Source organism: Sus scrofa, chromosome 5 (assembly GCF_054392235.1).
Source record: "Sus scrofa isolate SSC_HxYL_T2T_F1_AM1 chromosome 5, Sscrofa_HxYL_maternal_Yorkshire_Landrace_v2.0, whole genome shotgun sequence".
In the NCBI taxonomy this organism is placed as follows: Eukaryota; Metazoa; Chordata; class Mammalia; order Artiodactyla; family Suidae; genus Sus; species Sus scrofa.
In genome coordinates, this window is record NC_139387.1 from 21,337,818 (window position 1) to 21,364,839 (window position 27,022).

Here is a 27,022-nt window from a genome sequence, read left to right on the forward strand (position 1 = left end):
GGAGGCCTCACAGCAGCATCCTGGGAGGCGTAGTTCTCACTTCCGTGACCGTGAACGAGGGTGTGGCCAGCAAAGAACTTCACAGCCCATGATGCCTTAGGAGGGGGGCAGGCTACGTTAGTGGCGACTGCCGGTTGGTACCGTGCGTGGTTGGGGGTGGGGAGGAGTTACGGCTCGAAAGCTGTCTTTAAAATACTTTATAGAGTGGGCCGAACGAGTTCAGGTACACACTTTCGCTTACTTTTAACGACAACTTGTGAGGTAGGCGGTTTTGTTATCCACGCCTTTCAGATGGAGACACTAAAGCCCAGAAAGGTTACGGAACCGATCTAAAGTATCAAAGCTATGAGAGGGTAGGATTGCACGACTCCCAGTGCTCTTGCCACTACATCACAACTACCTACCGTCTAGGGGATAGGAAACTGTGGTAGCAGTTTCTTCATTGCTTCATCCTCAGGGACAGCCCTGCAAAAACTATGTGTTCTGCACCACTGAGGATTTTTTTTTTCTAACTCGAGGGCTTCAGTTCCAGACGCCTGCCAACACTGGACTGGGCTCCCCTCAGCGTCCTCTAGGTCCAGAAGGAGGACCCATTGTCCGAGGTGTTGTTGGTTGGGAGGGCAAAGGTGAAGTGAGGAGAACCACGTTGAAAAGGGAACATGGCATAATGCAGGACAGTTCAGAAACAAGCCACTTACCCGGCTGGTTTGCCCAAGCCTTTTAACTGGCTTAAATTCATTAAGATAATAATACATGTTGTTGCTCCTGTTTTTTGTTTAGAAGAGGTGAAAGATTCACATTCCTCCCACGCACCCGCAAGTCACGAGTCCATTAAAGACCTGGGCATCCTGCAAGGGGTCTGAGGCATTCAAAAAATGATCTCTCTCAGTCTCTGTATTAAGGAATTACAGTCTAAGGATTGATTTGCTCTTCTGCTTTAATTTTCTGCTGCATTAAGTTATGGTGCCTCTGCCTTTTCCAAGTTTTGGGGTAGTATTTTGCTTTTATGACAATAGTGTGTCTGGTGCCTGCCCTTGGTCGCCTTTCATATTGAAGATCTCCAAGCACTTAGCAATAAGTCATCAGGCTTCACAAACATTAAGGTGACATGTCAGCGTCACTAGTCAGGATTTATGAGTTAGGACAAGCTGCTGGTTGCAGAGATGGCTCAAGGTCCTGGGGTGGGTTAAGAGTGAGGCCTGTTCAGGTGCCCAAGTCTCAGTTGTTCTTGGTTTTTGTCTTCCACCTGGCATAAAGGCTTATAGGAAAACTCAGTCTCAGCTGGAGCTCAAAATAGTAACTTTTGTTTATTGGGTGTTTACAATGTGTTTAAACTATGTTAAGGACTTTTCCATATAATACAATACCCTTATATAGTAGGCCCTTTTATTATTCCCACTTTACATAAGATGAAGATTGAGGCACAGACTATTAAGTGACTTACCTGGGGTCATAGACTTACCACCACTACCTAGCAAGTGGTAGAATCAGGATTGAAGCACAAATGGTCAGAATACCATATTAACCACCCCAGAAACTCCTGGGTGGCATACTAACTCCCTTTGTTCTAAGGAACAGTGCTCTTACCAGGAGATAAGTGTTCACTGAGCATTTATGTGCAAGGAGCAAGGTAATGGGAAACAGATCAGTTCAACAGATAGATGTGTCAGGTACTATCCTTGGTATTCAAGAAATTTTGTTGAAAGAATGAATATAAAATATAAATATTTGAAGGATGGGTTTAGATCGTTTAACAGGATGGGGTCTGGGAAGGAAAAGCTTGTGCCAGGCTGAGGCAAAGATGCAGTGGTGGGAATGTATAAAGCTCACTGGAGCCTAGGAGGTCACATGAGAACAGCACATCAGTTTCAACTTTTAACCCCCAAACTCAAGATTATTGGTAATGACTGCCTGCAGTAGTGTGTTGAGAAGGATTCTGAGGAAAGAATGCTAGAATTAATTAGTAATGTCTGTCTTGGAATTCCTGTCGTGGTGCAGGGGTTAATGAATCTGACTAGGAACCACGAGGTTGCGGGTTCAATCCCTGGCCTTGCTCAGTGGGTTGAGGATCCAGCTTTGCGGTGAGCTGTGGTGTGGGTCGCAGACGCAGCTCGGATCCTGCGTTGCTGTAGCTGTGGCATAGGCCAGCAGCTATAGCTCCGATTGGGCTCCTAGCCTGGGAACCTCCATAGGCCACAGGAGTGGCCTCAGAAAAGGCAAAAAGGCCAAAAAAAAAAAAAAAAGTAATGTCTGTCTTGTACACCAGATGACAGATGGCCATTGGATTAGGTTGACTTATTTTTTGAAATTATTTATTTTCTCCCTCTGCCCATTGGCCTGTGACTTGCTGTATTTCCTGTGGAAGGCATATATGTTGCATTTCATTGACTTTGGACTTGATAATTTTTTTTCTTTTTCTTTTTCTTTTGTCTTTTTGCCATTTCTTGGGCTGCTCCTGCAGCATATGGAGGTTCCCAGGCTATGGGTCTAATCGGAGCAGTAGCTCCTGGCTTACGCCACAGCCACAGCAATGCGGGATCCGAGCCGCGTCTGCGACCTACACCACAGCTCAGGGCAACACCAGATCCTTCACCCACTGAGCAAGGCCAGGGATCGAACCCGCAACCTCATGGTTCCTAGTCAGATTTGCTAACCACTGCGCCATGACGAGAACTCCTGGATTTGATAATTTTTATTTTTTAAATTTATTATTATAGTTGATTAACAATGTTGTGTCAATTTCTGTTGTACAGCAAAGTGATCCAGACATACATATGTATATACATTCTTTTTCTCATATTCTATCATGTTCTTTCACAAGAAATTGAACATAGTTGCCTGTGCTCTACAGCAGGACCTCATTGCTTATGTTTTGGCCAATGGGATGTGAACAGATGTGACCTATACCGTGTTTGAACATGTGAATTTACACTTTCTTGTTCTTCTCTGCCTCTAGAGTGGGATATTCCACGTGTGGGTTGCTCCTTCTGCCTGGGTCCCTGAGTGAGAAGAGCTGCCCATGGCCTCCATATACGTAAGTCAGAGATAAATCTGTTGCTGCAAGCCACTGAGATGTTGTTATAGCAGCAAAGCTGAGTAATAGCCATACCTGTGTCACAGTATCAAGTTTGAAAGGTAAATTGTACCAAATTGGAAAGATAAGTTTAAGCCAGGGTGTGGAGAATCTTGAATAGCAGGTGAGGCAGAACCTGCTCTGTGTTTATCAGCATCTCTTTCCTTCTTTTTCTTGTACACACAACTGGACCACATCTTTCAGTGTCTTTCTAAGTGATATGTTTCTCTTCCACACGAGGCCTGTGAAACCTCTCAAGGGCGAGCCTTCAGGTTCTTTCCTTTTTGGCTTGATGCATACGACTTTAAGCACAGTGACCTTGAAGGCTAAATGTTGAAGGTGGTAGGGCCACAGGCTGGAGGGAACCTAGTTCCCTGAGTCACTACTTGGCAGAAAATTGCCTGCTAATCAGGAGCACGTGTTTTGGATGTCACCTGACCCAAAAATCAATTTCTGCTTTGTTAAAGCAGTGACATTTGGGGCTTGATATTTTATAGTAGCTAGTGTTTTCCGTCATGTTAAGAGGTTTGGACTTGATTCCCATTAGGAGTAGAAAGGTAGTAACTGAGGATTTTTTTTTTCTTTTTAGGGCTGCACATGCACCATATAGATGTTCCCAGGCTAGGGGTCGAATCGGAGCTGTGGCTGCCAGTCTGTGCCACAGCCACAGTAAAGCCAGATCCAAGCCTCGTCTTCGATGTACACCACAGCTCACGGCAATGCCGGATCTTTAATCCACTGAAGCAGGTCAGGGATTGAACCTGCATCCTTATGGATACTAGTTGGATTCACTACCTCTGAGCCACAAAGGGAACTCCCCATCACTGAGGATTTTTTAATGAGGGGAATGATATTTTGAAGAGTGGTGGAGGGAGTTCCCTGGTGGCACCATGGGTTAAGGATCCAGTGTTGTCCCTGCTTGGGTTGCTGCTGTGGTGTGGGTTCGATCCCTAGCCTGGGAACACTGGCATGGCCAAAAAAAAAAAAAAAAAGTGTTGGAAGTGATAGTTGTGAGATCTTGGGACTGTTAGTGTTTTCTGAATACAGGCTGACTCTCGATGGGCTGGGGAAGATTGACATGATCTTTGGAAGGCTTTCTAGAGGCTTTGGAAGGAGCTGCCCAAAATGAATTCTATCTTCCTGAAGTTTAAAGTCTCAGCTAGCCTGATACCTGATACTTAATAAATGTTGAATGGAAGTGGGTCCTGGGCTCTTGGAATGCTTTGAGGAGCCACCAAGAGTTGAGTGCCTACTACATGAGAGGGCCCCTTCACCCACTGAATCGTCACAGTAACCCTGCAAGATGCCATCAGATTTTACAGCTGAGGAAACTGAAACCCCAAGAGTAACTTGCCCGAGATCTCTCAGACAATCTTATTCTGAAACCCATACTTTTTCCAATATAACAAGATGCTTTCTCAGAGAATCATAATGGCTGGTATTTACTGAGTGCCTGCCATGTGCCAGGCGCTCTTCTGGGTGCTTTACAAACATACAGAAGCAGCTGGTGTGTCAGAGGTCGTAGGCTGTTACTAGTGTTTCCAAACTGTAGACTCTGTGGGAAGTAGGTGTCTTCGTTGGCTTAGTCTTCTCGCGTTGCCAAAATAAACTACCAGAGAATGGGTGGCATAAACAAGAGGAATTTATTTCTCATGTTTCTGGGGGCTGAAAAGTCCAAGATCAAGGTGCCGGCTGACTCGATTCCTGATGAGGACTCTCTTCCTGGCTTGTTGACATATGAGTTCTCACTGGGTCCTCACATGGAATCAAGTGAGGACAGACGCACTCTCTGATCTCTTCTTGAAAGGGCACTAATCCCACCGTGAGGGCCCCACCCTTATGACCTCATCTAACCCAAAGGCTCCATTCCCCAAATATCATCACATTGCTGTTTAGGATTTCAACATATGCATTTCGAGTGGACACAAACATTCAGTCCATACCAGTAGGAAAAACATTGGCACTATTTTAGGGTGAAGTTTGATTCTTTGGGGCTTCTCTTTGGGGCCCCCAACCCATTTTTTTTTGTGTCCACTTAGTTCTTTGGTCTCATTTCTTTAGGCTGGGTGGAAGGCTGGTTTTAGGATTCTCAGTAATACTCAGGTCCTGCAGTTCCTCCTTCACTCCATGGACTCACAGACCCACTTTGATCTCAAAGTGTTCAGATCATCTTAATCCTTCCTTCATTAGTGGAGAGAAGATGTGGCCATGAGAATGCATCGATCCATTTATTCTCATTCACTCATAGTTACGTATTCAACAGATTTTCAAATAAACATTAGGTGTCAACTGCTGGAATAACAGCCATTGACAATGTAGCTTTCTGGTTTCAATGGTCTTTTACATTCTTGGACTGATTGGATCCTCACAACCCATTTGTTATGGGTTGTATTATTACTATGTAACTCTTATTGATGAAGGAATCAAAGCTGGGAAATACTAAATAACTTAACCAAGGTCACAGAGCTAGTATAATATTCAAGTCAAGAATTTCTGACTCCCAGATGCTTCCATTTGCCCTCTACATCCATTATAGCCCAATTTCTATGGTGCCTTAAAACTGGCTTCTTACCATTTAGGCCTCATTGCCTTAGTTTGTACATTAGAGTAGATGTAACAGCGGCAACAGACAACCCCCAGAACTCAGCATCTTAACATGATAAAGACTTATGTATCGCATAGCCCAGTGTGGATATTTGTGGTCAGATAACTCAGGAATCCAGACCTGTTCATGCTGTGGATCTGCCGTCTTAAATATGTGGCCCTGGGTTGCCCAGGTGTCATCCTGCCAGCAGATGGGGAAGAGTCAGCATGTGGGCGAAGCCACAACCAATCTCAACTTCCTCAGCGTGTAGGTACACATCCCTTCTGCTTATATTCCATTGGTGATAACCCGTTATATGGCCTCACCTCACTGCAGAGGGGCTGGAGATTGAGTTTGGCCGTGTGCCAGTCCCACTTTCTATCAACATGGGCTTGAGTCAACATTCTAGATTTGATAGAGTTGTCCTAGGAGAAAAGATGCCTCTGGAAAGACCTTTAAATGTTGGTGGAGCATCAGGCCACAGGCTGATTGGAGATACTAGCGGTCTTTCCACCTTAAGCCTATAGTTTTTATTATTTTTATGTTCTGCCAAAAAGTTTGAAAGTGTTTACACTATCACAAAATAAATATGTTGTAGTCGTAATTTTAGTAGTTGGTTTCATGTACTTGACAGTTCTATCACCTTTCTAAAATACTTCTCTCTGGGAAATTTTGTGGGTGGGCATGGCCCCTAAGCTTCCTGGGGACATGAGAATGGAGAGGGTTGACCCTGGAGCCAGGGAAAGTGATCAGGATGCAGATCAGTCATCTTGCTGAGAGATGCTTCTGCTCCGGTAGAGAGAATAGAGTCAGGAGTTAGGAGGTGGCAGGGGCAGGGTGTGGGGGGGAAGGGGAGGGAGGCAGGACATTTTGATTTTTTGAAGTCATTTTGATGCCTATGGATGTGTGGTCCTAGCAAAGTTAAACTTTTAGCTTAAAAAGGTGTCACTTCAGGAGTTCCCATCCCATTGTGGCTCAATGGTAACAAACTTGACTAGGAACCATGAGGATGTGGGTTTGATCCCTGGCCTCGCTCACTGGGTTAAGGATCTGGCGTTGCCATGGGCTGTGGTGTAGGTTGCAGACACAGCTCAGATCTGGCATTGCTGTGGCTGTGGCTGGCAGCTGCAGCTCCATTTTGACCCCTAGCCCAGGAAAAAACATGTCACTTAAGTAACCTAATGTGTGCAGCAGACTCCCTTATGCCTAACCTAGGGAAAAGGAAGAGTCATGGCTGATACCAAGTTCCTGGATTGGTGGATGGTGGTCGGTCCTTGAGATGGGGACCTTGGTGGAAGGAGTGGGTGTTGGGCTGAGGCTGGGTGGGGGCAGTTGTTCTACTTCTGGACATAGGGGGGTCTGAAGAACTTTCTGATCTCCAGAAAGTCATCCTCTATACTGTGGAGCTGGGCCTTCCTGGCCATCTTTCTGTAGCTCCAGATTTGCTCTTAAAGGAGAAGATGGAGGGTGATTCAGAAATTCCGGGGCCAGCGGAAACAGGAGCCAATCATAGACACAATAAGGAGTGTGTGTGTATGTGTGTGTGTGTGTGTGTGTGTGTGTGTGTGTGTGTGTGTAAATACTATTAGGAGCAGATTGGGATTACAAAGACAATAGATGTTCATCTGTACTGTGCATAACATTTGCACATTAATTAGTGCACATAAAAATGCATAAAGACCCCCTCAAGTCTCAGCCCCTCTCCTAATTGAGGAATCATCCTTCTCTTTCCTGGTTGCACCCCCCAAACTCCTAGCTCCTGCTGTGTAAGGTTGGGCTGGTCATACTTGAAAGAACTGGTTGCCCTCCATCCTGCCAGCTCAGGGTAACTTCCCTTTGTGCCTGGGTCAGAGTCGTCAGAGAGGGAGCAGCTGTTGAGGGGCCAGGATGGGGGCAGAGGTTGGTTTAGTTTGGTCTCAGGGGGTGTCCTTGTCTGTATCTATCTGGGTCCTTCTTTCTGTCTCTTTGCACTCACAGATTGTGTGGCATTTTGGAGGGTGGAGTGCCTGGGCACCCAGCCCACTACATCCCGCCCAATCTGGCCCTGGGCACGAGCCACATGGTGCTGGCCATCGGCCTGGCCTCTTGCCCATCCATTAGAGCCTCAGCTGCCCGACTGGCACAGGTATCAAAAGGAATGTCTTCTAAGTCCTGCCCTCCTCAGTTCTGTTCCTGAGACCCGGGTGGGGGAGAGTCAGATGGAGAGAGCACACCCTGGGGCGGGGGCAGGGGGGTTGGTACTAATGCCAGCACTGCTCCTTCCATGGTGGGAGGGGGCCTCTGCATCTTGGGGAGGGCTGCTGAGGCTCTAGGGGGTAGTGTTGGGAGGGGACAGCTTCAGTAGCCCCATGTGAAGGAAGATGCCCTACTGGGTCCTGGGAGATGTTTCCCTTCCTCCCTCCATGTCTTTGCAAATCATTTGACCTTGTGTGAGTTTCCTACCGGGCCCCTGGTGGGACCATGTGCAGGGCTCTGATACCACAGGGAGGGGGCCTTTAGCTATGCCTAGACAGCACAGAGGTGAACTGCAGTGAATGTTGCATGTCAGGACACAAGAATCTGTCCCATGTGGGAGTGACATCTGTGACAGTGCCATTCGGGTAGAGGCGCAGTACAAGCGTGGCTGAGGCATGGGCCTTTTAGTCCCCCACGGTGGACCAACGGTATCTGCTCTGTGGGCACAGGAGTGCCATGTACACAGACCCTGGTTGTGAAAGATGTGTGCCTTCATTCTGAAAGCCGCGGCCTGGCCTGGGCATGGACTGTATCTGTGCCTGGGCAGCGAGGGGTGGTCTTGGTGGGTGGTATGTCCCTGCAGAGTGCTGGCTGAGCCTTGCCTTCACACCCATGTGAATCGTATGTTCAAATGTGTGACTCTCTTGCAAAGATGTTGGGTGGTGAGGGGGCAGGAAGCCTGAAAAAGATGGGAGAATTTATGAGCTGCTTTTGTCGGGAGACAGTCGTAATGAAGAAAATTCAATTTTCTGCAGCTCGAAGAGTCAATATGTTAAATCTTGGAGAAGCTGGAGTGACAGCGGAATGGCAAAGTCAATGGGACGTGTGTGTGGGGGAAGCCGTCTATCTGTGTCTGCAGTGAGGCTGCCTCCTCTCTGTACCCTTGAACTGCAGCTGGGGACAGGATGGAACCAGATACCTAAGTTTCTAGAACTGCCCCTCTCTCCCTTCCTCCTCCACTTCCGTGGCCATCTTCTCTTGCTTCCTGTATAGAGCGAGAAAAGCTGCTCTTTCCCAGGCTCACTCCTACCTTAGCACCTCCTTAGGAAGTCCTTCTTGTAGTCTAACCAGCACTCCCTCTTGCTGCAGTTACTAATCTCAGAGTGGCTGTGTATAGCCCCCAAAGTGATTAGGAGGACAATTCTCTTTTCTTTCTAACTTTTCATCCCCACTTTCCCCTCAGCTACTCCATGGCTGGCCTGTTTCCCATCAAGTTTCAAGTGTTTCACGGCCAGTCTTTCCCTCCTCCTTTCCAGCCTCCTGTTCTAGAAGGCAGGAGCGTGGGGTGGGGGGATGTTGGGAGGAGGAGAGGGAAGCTGGGGATTCCTCTGTGAGCCACCAGGAGCTGCGATTAGCTGAGCTGCTGGCTGTGTAATTAGTGTGTGCCCGCGTCCCGGGGGTCTGGTGTGTTAACAGCGGGTCCCTGTGGTGAGTAACGAGATCGTGCCCATGGCTGGTTGCACACACTAATTAATTAGTGCTCCTCTGGTGTCGAAGAATGAGGAGGATCTGGGGGAGGTGGTGGCGGTGGTGTCTCAAAGCCTGAGAGCCTAGTTCTTCAGAGCCCAAAGGTCACCTAAGGTTCTGCCGGAATGGGGCCATTGAGGCTGGTGTGCAGGGTCTGGGGTCAGAGGGTTGGGAGCCCTGCTGAAGAGAGGGTGTGTGGGGGGTACCGTGGCCTGGGCCCTTGGTGGTAGGTGTCCTGGGCTGGGCTGGGTGGAGGTGGGTGGAAGGCAGGACTCCAGGCTCAGGGCCTGTCTTAGAGCATCCTTTCTTCTGGTGGCCGGTGGCCTGGCCAGGAGAGGGAGGGAGTGGAATGGGGAGGAGGCATTTCACACCTTTCTGGGCCCCTTTCCTGTCCCCTCTACCCTCCCTTATCTCACTAAGTCGGCTTCTTAATCAGCCATTTCACACTTATGACACACTCACTGTGTGTACAGAGCTCCAAAGGACCCTCTGGCCATTCTCGCCTTAATAACCACTGCTTTCCCCATGCAGATACCCAGAGCCCTCAGCTCCTGGGTGGCTCTTAGAGCCCAGAAGCCTCTTCTGAAGCCTGGGATCTGCAGCCTAGATATTCGGGAGAAATACCATGGAAAACCTGAAGAAGGAGCGGGAGGGGAAAAGGTGGGGAGTGCATCTCACAATTTCCCAGGACAGTGTGACCATTTATAGCAGCAAGAAAGCTTAAGGTGAGAGGAGAGGAGGAACTTCCAGTGAGCAGACAGCTCTACGGCTTGCTTTCTGAGGCAGAAATCCTCCGCCGGATACAGGGAGGGATCAGGAGGAAAGCGACCCCTAGAAAGAGACCCTCTCCTCCAGAGCGGTGGGATTCAGCAAGGTGTGGCGGGAGCGGGGAAGGGGAGATAAAATAGAGAGAACCGGCAGAAAAGATGAGACTGCTGCAGGGAATCTTTGGCTTCCGTGTGGAGGCGCGGGTCCCGTTCCTGCACACGGTAATTGCTAAATTACCCGCCATCTGTTCGGCTCTCAGACATAAATTATCTGCGAGGAGAAAAGATGCAGAGGCTGCGCTCTTTCCTTTCTCTCCCTAAACCCGCGCTAGGATTGGGGGGGACTCTTCCCTCCAGCCCGAATGGAGGCGAGGGTAGTGGGACCACCTGATGGGGGAACAGTCACCCTTTGCTGCTGCCCACTGTCTAGGTGGGGTTGGCTTTGCGGTGACCGAGGGCCCTACGCTGCCAGGGCCCTTTCGGGCTTGGGGCGGGGCGAGCTGTGGGCTGGAGGGGGCCGGGCCTCCCGGGGCTGCTCCGGAGGGGGCGGGGCGCGCCTTAGTGGGCGGGGCTTCCCTCAGGTGTGACCGAATTGCCTGGGCAGGTTTTTCCCCTGGTCACCCTCTTCCTTCCCCACCGCCCCCACCCGCCCACCGCTTTGGTGGGGGGTGGAGATGGGGAAGCGCCTCTTCAGCTCTCGTTTTCACTTGTCCGCCGGAAGGAAGAGATGGAGGAGGGCAGGCAGAGGGCTTGGAGTTGGGGGGAGCAAACCTTCCTTTCATTCTGTTCTGTGCCTCGCCCTTCCCCCACCTAGATTCCCCCACCTAGGGTGGGAGAGGTGTGAAAGCAGATGTAGGGTAAATGACTAGAATTGGGGCAGAACGGTAGGATGGAGGTTAATGAGAAAGCAGCGCCCACCGGGAAGTTGGGTTGTCTGGGGAGGTGGGCGAGAGAAGCAGGTGGTCAGGCAGGGGAGGTGAGCCAGGGTGGGAGAGAACAGAATAGGATGTGGGACGGCTGAGGGGGTCAGAAGGATGGGGCTGCGACGGGGTGGGGGGAGCCCAGGTGGGGTGATGGAACAGGTGGAGGAGGGTGGAGTGGTAAAGAGACAGGGCAGGGGAGGAGGTGGGAGAGCCAGAATGGGGTGATGCCTGATGGTCACTCAGATGGTCTGGGTGGTGATCTGTCTAGAAGGAGAGCTGGAGGAGGATCAGTGGGGATGACAGCAGTTCAGAAAGCAGGTCAGGCTCAGGAAGGAATGTAGGGAGCAAAGGCTGTGGCAGAGAAAGCGAGGGCGTTGGTGGGTCCTTGGAGGGTCCCAGGAAGGTGAGGGTAAAACCCCCAGAACCTCTTCCTACTCTGAGACTGAGGCCTGACTCTGGAGGGGAGTTGAGGAAGCCACTCGAGAAGCAGGGCTGGGGGTACAATCCCTGTCCCCTGCCCCAGCCCAGGGCACCTGCTGGGTGTGCCCACTAGGGTGGGGGTGGGTTGGGCCGCTTCCCAGCTCCGAGAGCAGAAGCCAGTGGGGTTTCTTCCGAGCGATTGTTTAGTATTCATGGGGCGACGCAATCTCTCCCACATCTGCTTAGCACAGCAAGTCCTGTCATATAACTGTCTCCCGCACTGTCTGTCCATAAAGAATGTCTCGGAATTGGTGTAATTCAGAGAAATTAATGACGACTTTCCGCGGGACTGCTCCCTGGGGGATGATTAACACTTCATCGTCCATCTGATGCGCGGGGCCCAGCGCTCCATCGCGAACATTTGGGCCGTGGCCAGCCGCATTAAAGGTTATTACGGAAAACGCGACCTGCAAACGGGCGAGAGGCATGATGGACCAGGAGGGGCGGGGGCCGGGGTGGGGGCGGGGGAGTCGGATGGAGCCGACCGGCCCAGTCAGAGATCAAGTTTCCCTTTCCGGAGGGGTCCGAGGCTGAGGGAGACTGGGTCTCTGCTTCGAGAGCTTCAGGACTAGGAGGGCGCTGCGGAGATGCTCGCCACCCACTGGGACTGGGGAGGAGAAGGAGGTGGCTTTCCACGGTGGACACGTGGCTAATGGAGGCCTTACCTGTTTTTTAATCCTCACAGAATTATTGGGTAAAATTTCTTAACCCCACCTTAGAGTGATGCCACTGAGGCTCAGAGAGGTTATGTAAGGTATCCAAGGTAACACAGGTTATTAAGAGGCAGAGGCAGGATTTGAACTCAGGCCCTAGATTCCTGAACTCTTGCTCTTTCCACCACACCACGGGGCAGAAAGTCTTACTCTTTGGTGTGTGTGTGTGGCAGATAGGTGCCCAAAAATGTTTGTTGTGTGAATGAATGAATGAATTTGCAGGTTCTGTATCTGTGATGCGGGTGAGAGGCAGGAAGGGCCACACAGCAAAGGACTTCCGGTTTGGGTCAGAACTGGGAATAGGTTTCTTGTGGTTTCCATGCTTCCCCTGGGCATTCTAGATCTGTCAAATCTAGAGGGCTGGGCTCTTCATCCTTAGTCAGAAGAAAGGTATAGAGACACATGTATGTATGTGGACATGTGTGTTTGTTGAGCATACGAGCGTGGGTAAGTTTGTGCATATGTGCCTGTCTATAAATGTATGAGTTTTATAAGCATGTATCTTTTTTTTTTTTGGCCACGTTGATGACATGTGGAATTTCCCCAGGCCATGGATTAAACTGGAGCCACAGCAGTAACCTGAGCCACAGCAGTGACAATATTGAGTCCCTAACTGCTAGGCCACCAGGGAACTCCGAGGATGTATCTTCGTGTTATGTATGTATGAGAATGTTTGTGATGTGTGGGTGTGGATAGATGTGTATTTTGAGGGTATGTGTTGGTGTGTGTGTAGGAGTGTGTGCCTCGGTGTGTGTGTATCTGGGTGTGTGCAGGTGAATGTGTGCACAGGGCCATGGTGTCCTGGGGGCAGCCTCACAGCTGAAGGTATCTATCATTCACCCAGATCTCTAGCAGGTTCTAGGATGTGGTGTGCGGTGGGCTGAGGCGAGAGGCCGGGAGGGGAAGGCGCTTTCTGTGTGGGGTGTGGGGGATTGCATAGTCTGAGCAGTAGGTGCCTCAGCCTCACCAGGCACGGGGGATGGCACCAGGGTCCTGGGTCTGAGGCTGGATGGAGACTGGGCCCTGAGGTCGTCACTCAGGGCTTGAATCGAAAGTGCTCAGACGCCCTGCTCTGATCAGGGAGGGCCGTGAGGAGGTGGAGCCAGAGGTGCCCAGGCAGGAGGGGCCAGGCCTCCTCTCTGCCCCTCTTCCGCCACCAGGTTTCAGAACCATCTTCTGCAGACTGCAGTTCCTAGCTCTAGGCTCCACTCATTCTGCCTTGGTGGGGGGACGAGCTCCTGAAAGGCTTGGTGAGCAACCAGCCTCCAGGGGCCATAACCTGAATGAAAACCCCTCTCTCTGGTCCACACTACCCAGACAGCTCCAAAACAAAAGTCCTGGTCTCTTGGAGACATACGAGCCGAGTCTCTCAGATCCTGTGTGCTGGGAAGTTCTTCTTGAGACTAACCTCAAATCCTCTTGCTGCATGTTGTGCCCGGTAAGCTCAGGATGAGTTTGTGAAATTGGAACCTCCCCCCCTCCCTGCCAGCATGGAAGCAGGTAGGGAAATGGGTCTGAGTGAAGGGACACTGGGAGAATGGGGAGCTAAAGCCTAGTGGGTGACAGATGGGTCAGACCATTCTTGGGGAGGAGGGCAAGGATCAGCAGGACAATTTCAGAGATGAAAGTTCAGAGACCAGGGGTTCCAGGTCTCTCACTTTGCAGACAGGAGCCAGAGGCCTCAGAGGTGGGAAGATCAGTGTCCCCTGCTCCATGTGGTTGCCTCTGAAAATCAAGGCCCCTGACTCTTGGTCCAGGAGTCTTTGTGTCCCATTCCGAGGTCCTGAGACTCTACTCCTGTTCTCTCAGTTTTCTAGGGATGGGGAGAGAGGGAGGAATACTTGAGCTAACGGCCCCTTCTTCTTGCTGAAGCCTCTAGCAACTCCTTCCCAGCCTTCCCAGCTGGGCTTCAAGACCTCTCACTCACCGACACCTGTACCCGAATCTCCCACTCCCCCTCTGCAGGATGCCCCCCCCATCTGCTCTCTGTGCTGCACCTGGGCAGCTGTCCCAGCATCCAGTCCCCCACCCACGGCCTCATAGCCTGTCCCCAGACTGAACTGTTTCCTCTCCTCCTCTTCCTGCAGACGAGCCGCTAGGCCCTTTGCCATATCACCGCACTGTCTCCTCCTCTGAGACGTCTTCCTTGATTAATCCTGTTTGTGGATCTCAAATGCTCTCTTTCTAAATCACTGTCAGGGTAGCGGCAAGTCTGTCCTGGTTGTCCTCTCTCTCCAGCTGTGTGCTGTATTCCTACTCCCCACTCCCACCTTCAAAGAGAAGGTGCCTCTGTGGGCAGGGCTGTGTTTTCTCCTCCCTCCTGGGGCCCCTCTCCATGCGCCAGGAGGGTCAGGACTGCAGTGGAGAACTGACTCCCTGTTTTCTGTGTTCTGGGAAGGGCAGAAATAATGGCGTCTAACTAGGTCTCATCCCGAGGGGGCAGGTGGCAGTGCAGACCCTTCCTGGTCCATATCCTGGTGCTTATTCTGGGTTGTGCCTCACTCCCAGCTCCTGGTCCTCTTCCTATTTCTGGTTGCCTCTGGTCCAGGCCCCTGTAGACTACTGCCTTGGGGCTCCTGGGATGCTGGGCCTGGGGTGGCGAGTGGCAGGGAGCTCCACTATGAGGCCACAGGGTTGGCATCCTGCCTGGGGAGGAGGGGTGGGGTGAGTGGAGGTCTGGGTGCAGAGAGGATCCTGACCCTGGTGAGGCACCAGGTCTAGTTCTGGACCTGTTGATGCCTCGGCCGCCACCTTGTGGCAGGTACAGAGAACTGCAAGGTTGGGGTTCTAGTGCCCAGAGTGGGACCTGAGAGCAAGGAGGGTGGGGGGAGGCCGGCAGAAGTGCGTGTTGTGAGGGTAGCAGGCCTTGGAATTCTTACTTGACATTGGCAATTTCCTCAGGGAGCCTTTGGATTCTTAACTGACAGGAGAGTAGAAACCTGGGAGGGAAGCCAAGTGGCAAGGGCACTTCTAGAGAAAACTGAAACTCTGTCCTCAAGTCTCAAACCTATTGTTCAAATTCTTCCTCCCCAAAAGAGCCCTAAAAGGGAAAGAGTCTGAAGTTAAAGCAGAAGGAGTTGAAGTCTGACCTGTAGAAGAACTTCCCAGTCAATCCCAAAGAGTATTTGGATGCCACTGCTTCTGACAGTGGCACAGCTTTTTCAAAGCTGCCCCTCTCCCCATAGCCGGTAATGTGCCCACCTTCTCCAGGTTTCCTGAGCTCATGATGCTCAGCTCATTGGGCCTATTCAGAAAAGCCCAGGTTCCTTAGCCTTCCCTACCTCAGCTACCTTGGCTATGCCCAAAGATACTACCCTGGGAAGTCCCTTCTGTAGTCTAACTCTAGTCCCTCCTAAAGCACTGGAAATGGAACCACTGTACAGCTAGCAGAGCTGCAGATGAGAAGGTGGCCAGAGAAACCTGTGAGGCAAGTTCTGAGGGAGGGGCAGCGGGGCTCCTTCATCCTCCGCTCCCCTGCCCCACTGGCTCCTTGGGGATGGAGGGGCTGGGATGGAACGGTGCGCTTCATGGAGAAGTCTCTGCTTGGACTTCAGGAGTCACAGGTGCTGGGGAAGGTGAACCCCTGAGTTCCCATCATGGCCTTTGTTATTCTCTTCTGTAGATTTGGGTATTTGGGGGAGGGGAGTTTTGGGGGAGGGTTTTGTCTTCATCAGCCTGAATCCTTCTGGTATCACCTAGGGTCCCTGTGAAGCCTTTTTTTTTTTTCCCTCCATCCGAATCCCAGTTCCTTGGAAGCCCTCACGATGGTCCCTCTTCCTCCACGCCCGCCTCGGTCCAGCCCCCTCCTTGGGGGGCTGAGAGTCACTGAATCCTCCCTGCCGTCTTCCCTCTGCTCCCACTGGCGCTGCTTGGAGATCTTGGCCGGGAGCCGTGGCTATGCAGGCTCGGGGTGGGGGCTGTGCCCCGGCGCCCTCCCTCCGAGGTGCCATTCCTCCCCTGCCTCATTTGCTGCCGCTGACCTTACTGAGTTAAATTAAAAAGCAATGTTCTGTGTGCGGCTCCAGCCCCGTGGAGCTTGACTCTGGGAAGACGAAGACAATTACCGGCCCCTCCATCTCCCTCTCGTCTGGCTGCCTTATAATTTTTTCCCCCGCTGCCTGGTATGCAACATTTATGTTTTTAATAACACCAGAATGGTTTTGACCTTGGGAATTCATAGCAGAATGGGCACCGCGAGAGGCCCCAACGTGATTGGCGTTTGTCTCAGTCCTTTGCAGGGAGGAGGCGCTGTCTAGTGCCTCCTCAATGCTGGGGAAGGTGTGGGGGCTGCACCCTAGGGTCTAGGGGGACAGCTCAAAAGCCAGAGTAGACAGGGTGGCACATGGGGAGGGGAAAGTCAGGGGGAGGTTTTTTGTTTTGTTTTGTTTAGGTTTCCCCTGGAGGATGGAAGTTGGAATAAGGTGTTTGAGAAGTTGGGATGTTTTTCTCCTCTGGTTTTAAAAGGAAGGAGTCCTGGATGGGGGAATAGGGGGAGTACAAAGGCAGGGCTTTGCAGAAGGGGTGGGGTGTGGCACTCCTGGATACCCATATTCTGCACGTGGGTTTGGAGTTTGAATGTATTCCTCCTCCCCTTTCCCCCCAGGCTCCATCCCTCACTCACTCATATTCACCTTTGTCAGCTCTTTATTTTTGATTTTTTTGTTGTTGTTTTTTCAGGCTGCACGTGTGGCATTCAGAGGGTCCCAGGCTAGGGGTCTAATCGGAGCTGCTACTGCCGGTCTCCACAGCCACGAGGGATCTGAGCTGTGTCTGCATCCTACACCACAGCTCAAGGCAGTGCCAGAGCCTTGACCCACTGAACGAGGCCAGGGATCAAACCCATAACCTCATGGACACTAGTTGGGTTTGTTACCACTGAGCCTCACCCTTTGTCAGCTCTTTAGCTCCCAGGAGAGTGGAAGCAGTGAGGACCAGCCGGAAGACTGGGGTCACACTCTAAGTAGAATTTCCCAGCTGAGTGTAATGGGAACCGGCCAAAGCCCTCTCCTGGCTTGAAGCTAGGTTTTCTTCCCTGTCCCTTCCAGCTTTCCTTCTGTCTCTTTTCTGTGCTCACTTCCCTAGGTGGCTCAGCTTTTGAGGTTAAAGACGAGCCAGGGGCAAGAAGGACCTGGAGGAGGAGGCTGTCTGCGGAGGGATGGGAGAGGGAACACGGAGCAGTGAAGGGCCTGGGAGAGAGAGAGGATGCTGGGAAGAGAGAGTAGGAGCCCCAGGAAGTCCCTCTCCTCCGTCTTGGGAGGAGGGACCAAGGTTAGAACTTGGGAAAGTGCTCCTCCGTCTGCAGCTTCAAGGAGCCTTTGGCAATAGAGGGAAAAAAAAGCAAATTACAAACGAAGAGCTGTGCCTCTTGCAGTTCAGGAAGCAGGAAGAGAGGGGTGGAGGGTGTGCGGGTCTAAGGATGAGGGGGTACATCTCTGTGTCTGGTGTTTAATAGTCCCATGTACACCAGTTATATATGTAGAAGTGGGTAAGAGTGTAGCTTTGACATTGATTTTTTTTTTTTTTTAAGGGTGGCACCTGTGGCATATGGAGGTTCCCAGGTTAGGGGTCTAATCAAAGCTGTAGCTGCTGGCCTACGCCACAGCCACGCAGGATCCGAGCTGCGTCTGTGACCTACACCACAGCTCACCGCCATGCCAGATCCTTAACATGCTGAGCGAGGCCAGGGATTGAGCCTGAAACCTCATGGTTCCTAGTTGGATTCGTTTCCGCTGAGCCACGAGGGGAACTCCGGCATTGGTTTTTTAATTAAAATTTTTGTTTGCCATGACTTCAGCATGTGGAAGTTTCCAGGCCAGGAATTGAACCTCTGTCACAACAGTGACCTGGGCCGTTGTAGTGACAATGCCAGACCCTTAACACACTGTGCCACAAGGGAACTCCATGACATCGATTTTTTTGAAACCAAGGGCCTGTAAAGTATGCTTTTTTTCAGGAACAACAACCAGTGCAATGGGAAAACCCCTGTGTTGAGAATCAAGAAAACTTGGGGCCTAGCTCTGCCTTCAGTTATCAGCTGGGACCCTATGAAACGTTACCTCTTTTTTTTTAATGTTTTTTTTTTCAGGGAGGCACCTGTGGCATATGGAGGTTCCCAGGCCAGGGGTTGAATTGGTCCACGTCTGTGACCTACACCATAGCTCACAGCAATACCAGATCCCTTAGCCCCTGAGTGAAGTCAGGGATCGAACCCGCAAACCTCACGGTTACTAGTCAGATTTGTTCCTGCTTCGCCAAAGCAGGAACTCCTGAAACGTCACCTCTTTGCGCTTGGGTGCCATTCACTGTACAACCATGATGGAAAAGCCAGAAGGTCATTCTGTTCCAGCAGCCCCAGTGCTGGGGGTCCAGAAAATGGAAGGGGGCCGAGGTGGTCTTGTAGGGACCTGAGAGCCAGAGAAGGGATGTTGGTGGAGAGGGCTGCAAGAGGCATTTCCTGAATTCGGAAACTCTTGGGTTCTTGCTAGAGCAAGACTCCCCCAGCCTGGGCAGTGCAGCCTCATCTCAGTGCCCAGCGCCCAGGGCTGGCCCTGCAGGGAGCGCCGTTCTCTGCCGCCCTCCTGTGGCCGCCGAGCCCTTCGCAGGTGGCCGCTGAGAAGGTTCCGCTTAAGTCTGCAGAGCCGCGTCCCTCGCCCCCTGGTGGAAATTGCGTATATTACAAGAAGCGATCTTCGGTTGTCCAACAGCACCATCCCCCCCCGCCCCCCCATCTCCCTACTTTCTGGAGGCACTCACGACCTCCTTTAGGCTGGGAAAATCTTCCTGAGATTCAGCCCTCCATACCATTGCCTGACGTTTTAAGTTCTGCTTTTGGGGATGTGCGGGGGGCGGGGGGGAGACCAGGGGCTGACATTGAGCGCTGAGGGCAATTTCTCCTCTTTCTCATTGGGTTCCACCTACAACCCCAGCTTCCGAGGATCATCATAAGTTTTCAAAGAAAGATGTCAGGGCCTAGTGACATTCTTGGAGAAAATGGGTCTAGAGCAGCACACGCATTATGCTTATGCGTCTGGGCTTCTGCGAATTTGCACCTGAGCTCAGTCGTCAGCGTCAGCAGGGAGATGGATTGGCAGGAGGCAGGAGGCAGGAGACAGGGATGATGGAGGGAGATGGCATATTTGACAGATGCTGACAGGGCTCGTTATTTGCTAGCTCTGGAATCCCCTCCCACCCACCAGGCTGCCCTTGGCCCTCCCCTTTTAGAAGCCAGGCTCGTTAGTGACTGTCTTTTGGGGAGAAACCAGTACAGACTGCATTGGGGTAGGCAAGGGAGGGAGGGGAGGAGGGAGGGACACCAGGTAGACGACGGGGTGGAGTGACCAGAACGACTGGGATTTGGAGCTGGAGGTCCATGATCACTGGGGTGTTTGGAAGGCTCCCACGGGAAGCTGTCCAGGGGGCAGATGCTGAGTTGCTGGGGGTGGTGAGGAGAGGGAATGAGCAGGCATATTTAAGGAAATCAAGCTCCACAGATTTCGGTGCTCATTTGGGGAGAACTGGTGAAATAGTAATTTTGGGGGGGAACTATGTGCAAGGAAGGGTTACAGGTGCTACGGGGGAAGGAGAAAAGAGGGGCGCTCATATCTCCTGCCCCCCTTTCCCTCGGCACCTCCCACCCCCACCACTTGTTGCTTCACGTGTGCTTATGTGAGGGGTGCAAGGAGCTGCGAGGCTCTTCTCGACCACGGACGAGGCTGAGACAACCCCCACCCCCACCCCCACCCCCGGGGCACATTTCTGTCTTCCACACCCCGTCCCCAGTCCCCCCTCTGGCAAGGCACCTCTCCCAGCTCTGCACATTTCCCTTTCTCTGAGAATGTGCCAGACGCGTGGATACCCGGGTGAGAGAGGGGGGCCCGCGAGTGCCCTCCCAGAGTTTCCAGGGGCTCCCAGGAGCCGAACTGGGGCGGGGGAGGGGTGAGCCACACGACCCTGAGCGGCCGGGGTAGCGGGCAGGGAGGGGCCCGCCTTTAGAGTCGTGGAGAACATTCGGCGGGGAGAATGCCGCAGTCGGAGCCCGCGCTGCATCCTAATCAGCGCTGCGGAGGCTGCGGCGCGCGGCCGTCAATCTCTCACACAAAGGGCCGCCCGCCCCGGTCCCCTCGAAGCCCTCCGCGCCAGCCCACCCAGGACTGCGGGCTGCGCCGGCGGGCCGAGGGGAGGGAGACAGACCCACAGACAGGGACGGAAAGACTCAGTAAATAAATCCACGCCAAGACCGACACTGTGCGACCGCTATGGCAGAGTCGGTCACAGCACCCTGGAGACTTAGAGAGACATGAGGCAACAGGGACAGACACTGGCAGAGTGGAGACGGAGAGGCAGGGGAGAGAGAGCCCCAGAGACAGGAGCGAGCGAAGGAAAGGAGCATCTGAGAGCAGAAAGACGGACGTCAGACACAAAGACAGAGACACCCAGAGGCCAGAGGGAGCAGAGATGGACAGGGACTCAATCGAGTTAGACCCGGGCTCAGGGAGAAACCGAAAGCCACGGACCCAGAGCCAGAGCCAGATGCACCTGGGGCCAGGGCTAAGAAGACGGCTCAGAAAGAGGGAGCTAGATAAGGGGAGACTGGGATGGGAGCCAGAGGAGGGGGCGGGAAGACCGTGAGAAGGAGCAGGCAGAGGTGGCAGAGGAGGGAGACCCTGAGTCTGGGGCTCCGCTGGCGTCTCAGAACCTGGGACTCTGGTGCCAGGAGAGGCTCACTGTGTGTGTGTGTGTGTGTGTGTGTGTGTGTGTGTGTGTGTGTGTGTGTGTGTGAACATGGCAATTTGGGGCTGTATTCAAAATGCCACAATCATCTGGTGCTGAACTAGACTTCCACACACCCTCCCTCTGCAGTGCCTGAGCTATGGAGGCGCAGCATGAGGGTGGGGAGGGTGGGGAGAACAGAAAAAAGGTGGAAGTTAGGAAAGACTGAGCTAGGAAGAGGAAAGGCAGAGCCTCAATAGAGATCAGGGGGAGAGAAACTGATATTGAAAAAGGGAGTAGAGAAATTGACGGGAGACTGAGAATGACAGAGGTGGAGAAAGAAATATGACCTAGGTGTGTGTGGATGAAAGACACAGAGAGGGAGGGAGCTTCTCACAGCAGGAGGGAGAGGGACTTGGCTGTTGAGAAGAAGGCAGACTAAGGGGAAGGGGGTTAGTAGGCAGGACACCTGTCTCCTCAGAGGTTCTGGGATGAAACAAACCCTGTGGGTGAGTTGGGGAGGCAGGCAATGAGTGGATTTTTAGGGTGACCTTGTCTTTTTTTTTTTTTTTTTTAAGTACAGAGAACCTATTCCAATGCATGTCTTCAAAGTAGCTCTTTCAGCTGCTGCTGCTGTAGTTCCCCGGGCATTCCTGCCATTCCTCTTTGGGGATCACTTTTCCAGCCTGCAGTGCAGCTCTGAGCATCCTCTCCAGAGGCTATTTTTTTTCATTCTTAAGGGTGGATCTAATTTTTGAAAACAGCCAAGTTTTCTCCAAGGCTGGAGAATACGGTGAGCACCCAGTTAGGAAGCAGTGTTTCCAGTAAAGGACAAGGTGAATGTGGGAAGACCTAGTGGAGGGTGTGTCTTCCTCCAGAGGGGCTCCGAAAGGTCATTCTGAAGGAGATACTTGCAGGATGTGACAGAAAGAGACTTTCCTGAAAGCTGCTTGCTTGCCAGTTTCATTTTTATGATCGTTTGTTAAAACCAAGTTATAGTACTCCCGGGCACATTTCAGCCTGGCACTGGAGGACTGATACCTGGCATTGGCCTGAAATACTTTGTTGAGCAGTCCTGCCCTTGGGGAACTTACAGTCCTCCTTCCTGCCAGTGTAATATTCGGAGTAACCTGGTGACATGCACCACTGTCCAGATCAACAAGTGCAAATGACTAGAGCAAATTCAGAGTCAGTTCATCAGGGAAGGCTTCCTGGAGGAGGAGAGTTATATGGGCTATGAAAGGAGAAACCCAATAGGCCATGGAATGGAGTAGGAAAAGAGGGAGGGTACCTTGGTCTGATGGTTCTGGAGCAGGAGAAGCAGACCCTAAGCCAAGCAGGGGATAGCTTTGCTGGCCTGGAATAACCATTTGGGTTGGGGAACCAGCATGAAGGGGAATGGAGAGGAGCAGATTTGGAAGGCAGGGCTGGGAGGTCTGAATTTGCTGTGGGAGGGATGGGAGCCCACTGGACCATACACTGACGTGTATCAGGCAGTAATGTATTCATGCACAGTTGTCTGGAGAAGTGTGTACCCACGTTTGCGTGTCTTCTATGTGTGTGCGTGTGTGTGTGGGGGTGCATGTACATCTAGGTGGCTTGGTGCCCCAGTCTTTCCATCTGCGTGTGTGATTGGCAAGTCGTTATGTCTGAGAGCTGTTTGTTCATTTGTGTTTCCATGTGGTCACGTGTAAATAGCATCTTGGTTGCTTTCTGTGTATTTTATTCGGCCACATGCAGTGGGGAGCAGTGTGTGTGTGTGTATGTGTGTATGTGTGTGGCGGCAGTGAGTCCTGGCTGCCCAAGCATCACCGTCTGTCTCTCTCCCTCCACTGGCTCCATCTGCCCTAGCTGAGGTCGTGACAAGGAGGAAAACAGCAAAAACGGCAAAACGCTACGCCCAGAGCGACCAGAAGCATTATATGCCAAGCGCAGACTCCCCCATCGGGGGAGAAACCGGCACAAACAGCCAGAGGGGCGGACCCGCACAGAGTCTTGTGCGTAAAGGCCGTTCCTCGGCGCTCCCTGGAGCAGGTGTACTCACTCGCACACTCTCAGGCACACTCAGGCCTGCCATGTGCAGGATACACTTGCTCGTTCGTGACCTCCCTCTCTCTGCCCCTCCTCCGAGCTCTGCCTTCCATCACCTCCAGACTCCTCCTGCCTGCGAGTTTGGGGCGACGGGGGCTGGGGGCGCTTGCTCGGACCTCGGAGCCAATCATCGGATGTCTAATTGCTCCTTTGGCCGGAGAAGGATGCTTGTGCAGCGTGCGTGCGGTGCATTGTGTGCATTTGTGCGCACCCCCTCCTTCACTCCTTCCCCAGGCCCGCCACCTCCTACCCACCCCCCCCCAACTCCCAACCCGCGGCAGTTTCCGAAATCGCCCGGCGGCCGAGAATTCATTAGCAGGGGGCGGATGTAAACGCAGCGCGGTGGAACGTTTTAATTAGGCCTGAACAATAAACAAGCTAAACGAGGCGCGCAGGGCTCCCTGGCGGGCTCTCAGCCTCTTCCGCGAGGCGCGGACTCATTACGGCTGCAGCCAATTTCATGCCAGCGCCGAGCACGGGCTGGGCCGGGCGGGGGTGGGCAGGGGAGGGCAGGGGAGTGGGGGCGCGTTCGGGGTCCGCGGGGCGCAGGGCGGGGGCGTCGGGGCCGAGGACAGCGCCCCCCGGTGATGGCCCGCGGGCTGGTGCCCGCCCCGCCGGGGTCACGGCTCCCCGGTTTTCTCCACCATCCATCCGCCTTTCTCCATGTCCTTGAGACGAAGGTCCCTTCCCACGCCAGACGGCCAGAGAGAGCCTCTGGCTTTCTTTTTCGGGTCTGTCTCTTCCTCCTTTCTCTCTCTCTCCCTCCCTCCCCGAGTCGACTCCAGCTCTCCCTCTCCGAGTTCGGCCTCTAACCCTCGGGTCGTCTTTTTGCCGCAGTCTCCGTGTTTCTTCCACAGGGTTTCTCCATCCCTCTTGCGATGCAGACTTTCGCCTGAACTTTATCTTTTCTCCCCCTGCCTCCGCGGTCGCTCTGTCCCTCGCGGCGGAGGTTCCGTAGCCCGCTTCCCCCGCGTCGGTGTCCTTTAGCTCTGTCTACACCCGCTTTGGCCTCCCCCTCCACGTTCTCCTTCCGCTCTCTTGCTTTGTGCCTGCGGCGGTCGCAGCCTCCCGGCCTCCACCCGATCGCACCGTTTCTGCCCGGATTCTTCCTCTGACTGGCCCTGCTTCCTCTAGGTTTCAGGGGCGCCCCCCGGGCTTTGCCGCCGCCCCCTCCCGACCCGGGCTCTTGCGGCCAGAGCCAGCGTTGGGCTAGTTTCTTCCTCTGCCTTCCTTTTGTGAAGCTACAGGCATTGCTCGCCGGGATCTCAGTCTCGTCCAGAACGCCCCTGGTTGTGTGGATGGCCGGGGTTAAAGCAGCGAGTCTTGGGCTGAGTTGCAATTCCCAGCTCTAGCTCCTCACCGGGTAGCCTTTTAACCCGCGTTTACTCACCTGTTAAACGAGGGAAATAATTTTAGGTGCGATTATGAATGTAGCACACTCGGCACATACTTTGTACTCAATAAATATCAGACCATTATAATTCCTCACCCTTCCTCAATCTGCTCCCCATCTCCTTAGTCTGGAGTTAAATGTTTCGAGGGGAGAAGAACCAAAGGAATAGATGTGCATAGACCCCAAACCAGTTGAATATGAGGAATTTCACAAGGTTCGTCCTAGCAAGTGCTGTAAGCTCTGAGCACTGAGTGGGTGGTATTGAATTGGATTGGACTGGGGAGGGGGATTGTACTGAATCGAAGAGCACGGGAAACCATGTGAACTGGTGCACTGGACCGAGCAAAGTCAAGCCCAGGGAGTGTGGAGGGACGCTGGAGTCCACGTCCACGCGGTGTGAGTCCTGCAGCAGCAGCAGGAGCCGCCCTCTGGAGGTACAGTCATGAGACTGTTTCTGCTGGGAGGCTGCAGTGGGTCTAGGAGTCCAGCTTCCCCATCCTCCCACCCCAGACCGGAAGTAGACCTCTAGAGCCTCAGACCCCCATCCTCCTCTCCCCTCCATACAGGACAGACCCCCCCCCCAACACACACGGGTGCACCAGAGGCACCTGGATTTCTAAAGGAAAGCAGTACTGCACTGGAGATCAATTCCATTCCTTCTAGATGCCGTTTTCTCCTACACTAAACCTTATAGGGCCAAGTGTGGGGTCAGAATTCTATCCTTCCTTGCATTTTCTTCTCAATTTCCTCCTCTCTCCCAGGGAGCAGCATCAGTGAGTCACACACGCTGCCCAAATAGAGTGAGGGGAGATCCAGAGGGAGGAGCATGGCTCCTGCCTTGGGGGAGCCCCTCGGCTGATGCTAAGATGGGGCCCGGAGCCAAGACCTAGAGACACTCTGTGCATTCCTTTAGCAAATGCCTGAGTTGAGTTGGTCCAAAGCAACCGGGCTAAAAAGCCCTATGATTTGGATGACAGGGGACTGGGAATGAGGAGGGAGAATGGAGGAAGACAAGGAGGAAGTCTGGAAGACAAGGAAAATGGCACTCATTTTGTTAGCAGGGAGCAATGCAGTTGCGAGGAGGGGAACAGAGTTAGATCTCTTAGTAAGTGCAGTATCTTGGCATAGGGAATGTAGGAAATGTGAGCCTTGGAGGCAGATGAGGAGGAAATGTATAGATGCACGTGTGTGTGTGCACGCGCTGAGGAACGTGCGTTGGGAGGCGGAGGGATGGAGGAAGCAGGGTTGGGGAGGACAGGATTGCTGGAGGGAAGGGCTTGGGCTGAGATGTTCAGGAGGTGGGATGTGATGGCAGTGGTGGTGGGGCTATGGGGAAGCTGTGTTCATTGTCCCACATTGTAGCTCCCCAGTGACCCTGGGCTGAGTGGCTAAGATGCTGGGAAACCAGACTGACTTCCCTGGCCTTGATGTGTCCTCTTAGGGATGAGGATGAATGAGCCTGGATTTCATGGGCTAGTGAGCCATGGCTGGGTGGAGACAGCTGCTTAGGCTGTGAAATGTGGGGAAGAGGCCTCTGGGGGTCAGTAGACAGAGAGAGAGGGAGAGGGAGCTGGCATGGGGAGGGGTAGTGGGAAGACAGAAGCCTTTGAGACCTTTATCCAGGCTGGGCCCTCTATTCATCTCTTTCATGGAGTGAATTATGCTTTTTAAAGGGAAAAATCTTCATTCAACTCCCTGGTTTAGTCTTCCAACCTCAAAGGTTAAGATCTTACTTCCCCATTTCACAGATGAAGGCTAGATAAGTTAACTACTCACAGGGGAAGGGGGCAGGGGGGAGGGGAGGGATGGTTTTCTGAGCAGAACATGCTGAAAAGGGTACCAGGAAGCAGGTCTTTTGCCCTCTGGGGAGTAATCTCTCCTTTACAAACTAGGCCTCACGTCTGGCTGCTTCCCAGGGCAGAACCTGTAGGAGTTGGCACCAGAATACACAGTTTAATTCCTTGCTCTGCCACCTACCAGCTCTGTGAACTGGTAGGAAACCTCGGTATGCCGCGGATGCGGCACTAGAAAAGACAAAAGGACACAAAAAAAAGATTATTTATTTGCTTTTTAGGGCCTCCCCTGTGGCATATGGAAGTTCCCGGGCTAGGGGTCGAATTGGAGCTATAGCTGCTGGCCTACTACCCCACAGTCATAGCAACGTGGGATCTGAGCAGCACCTGCGACCTACACTACAGCTCACGGCAGTGCTGGATCCTTAACCCACTGAGCAAGGCTAGGGATTGAACCTGCAACCTCACGGTTCCTACTCGGATTCATTTCCGCTTTGCCACGATGGGAACTCCTTGGCATTTTAAATCATCCTCATCCTCAGCTTTGATATCTTCCCAGCTTATTCTCTCCATACCTGCTGGGCACATCAGCCTCTTGTCTCCAAGCCCTTTGCACCTTCTAGCTTCTAAATCTGGCATTTTCTCATTTTTGATCTGCCTTTAACTCTCAATCTTTATTTTCACTCTCCTTTTCATAGGCCCCTCATCACTTGAGGGATCCGTCTATACTCTATTCACTTATGTACATTTTTTTCCCTGTCCACGTCGCTTGTCGCTTGTCTCTCTTCTCACAT

The 27,022-nt window shown here is 52.5% G+C and overlaps 1 long non-coding RNA gene across 3 annotated transcripts in view; it reads left to right on the forward strand.

The window, feature by feature from the left end:
- The first annotated feature begins 152 nt into the window (after positions 1 to 152).
- LOC106507255 (uncharacterized) overlaps positions 153 to 27,022 on the forward strand; it is a 192,047-nt gene continuing 165,177 nt past the window's right edge. For all 3 annotated transcript variants that reach the window (XR_014803273.1, XR_014803274.1, XR_001303129.3), the window contains exons 1-2: positions 153 to 223; positions 2,957 to 3,034. This is a non-coding gene — a long non-coding RNA (uncharacterized LOC106507255). The remainder of the gene's footprint in view (positions 224 to 2,956; positions 3,035 to 27,022) is intronic.